General features: G+C 42.2%; 1 protein-coding gene across 4 annotated transcripts in view; it reads left to right on the forward strand.

Moving 5' to 3' along the window:
* The window catches only part of tpgs2 (tubulin polyglutamylase complex subunit 2), a 13,612-nt gene that overhangs the window by 8,325 nt on the left and 3,603 nt on the right, over positions 1-1,684 (forward strand). The gene's annotated exons all lie outside the window — the stretch shown is intronic.

Raw genomic sequence — 1,684 nt, forward strand, 5'->3', positions numbered from 1 at the left:
ATCTGACCATACATTGCCAGCAAAGGAAACGGTTGAAAAATCAACCCTCTGAGCAAAACAGGAATGTTTACTGAATCTTATAACTAACAAAAAAGGTAAGACATGATATTCAATTCAACAGTTTCTCCTTTTGAATGTACATGCTACTAAACACAGATCCTCCACCCAGTTTAACCTTTATCATGATTCTCCACCCCATTTAATCATCTTTACTTATGTTACTGTAGCAACGGATTAAATTGTTGTCTTTTGTATGTTCCTTAATTTTTCATGGAAAACACAACACCCAAATCTTTATCTGGGGGCGGCTGTGACTCAGAGGCAGAGCAGGTCATCTCCTAACCAGAAGATTCCCAGATTCTCTAGCCCAAATGTCGAGGTGTCCTTGAGCAAGACATTGAACAATGAACCAGTTGCTCCCAGTGATATCACCAGTGTGTGAATGTGAATGTGAATGTGAATGTGAATGGGTAAACCGGCAAATAGTGTGAAAGTGCTTTGAGTAATTAATGAATATCAGAACCTAGAATATAATAAAGGGAACAATAAGTGCATGGCTGTGATTGTGGCTGGAGACTTTAACCATGTGAAACTTAAAGCAGTGTTTCCCAAATTCCACAGATTCATTAATTTTCCAACCAGGGACAATAATGTTCTGGATCAAGTTTATTGTAATATCTCAGGAGTATATAAGGCTGTACTGTAGCAGCTCCACACCTGGGCATGTCAGATCAAAACTCTGTGGAGCTGATCCCAGCATATAAACCTCTGATCTGCAGGATAAAACCACTCACCAAAACAGTTAAGGTGTGGACGGAGTAGGCTTACAGGACTGTTTTGAGCATACTGATTGGGGGGTGTTCAAAGAGGGCTCAGACCTGGAGGCTTATACATCAGCTGTTCTGGACTATGTGCAGTTCTGTACTGATGCTGTCCTACCTATGAAGTCCATCTGGGTTTTTCCAAACCAGAAACCATGGTTGGACAGTACAGTGTCACCTCTGCTCAAGTCTCGGGACGCTGCCTTCAGATCAGGTGACAGGCTGGCTGTTGTGGAAAAAATATCTTTTAAAGCTCAGTGAGTGTAAAATAAATACTTAACATCAAATCTGAAAGCTATTACATATTTATTCCTGCAGGAAGGAGGTTTCTCTTAACAGAGTGTCTAATACAGTCTGTTACAGGGAAGCTCAATGAACAGAATGTGACAGCCCTTCTTATACTCACCCTACAACAAAGAAGACAGATGCTCAAACAGATAAGGGAAACAGGATACAATTCACATCAGGATACCAGCCCTTTGGTCCCAGGTCACATCTGGTTTGGCAACCAAAAGGCATACAACAGTTTACGACTATGCAATAAATGGTCTGGGGGGGTCACAACCACACAAATGACTGCATACAAGGACATGAAAGCCACAGCTAAAGAACTTAAGGGGTGCTATTATAAAAACTGCCACCACACTGGCCTATAGCAGGGCACGGAATGAACTAAAGAAGGCCATCTGACTGGGCAAACGCAGGTACAAAGAACACATTGAGGGGCACTTCATGAATAGCAACACACAGAGTATGTGGAGAGGCATCAAAACAATAACAGACTACAGAAGCAACAACCAGCAGGTCAGCCATGATCCCACCCTTCCTGACACTCAGAATAGTTTCTTTGCACGCTTCCATAC

This window comes from Monopterus albus, unplaced genomic scaffold, assembly GCF_001952655.1.
Source record: "Monopterus albus unplaced genomic scaffold, M_albus_1.0 scaffold18.1, whole genome shotgun sequence".
In the NCBI taxonomy this organism is placed as follows: Eukaryota; Metazoa; Chordata; class Actinopteri; order Synbranchiformes; family Synbranchidae; genus Monopterus; species Monopterus albus.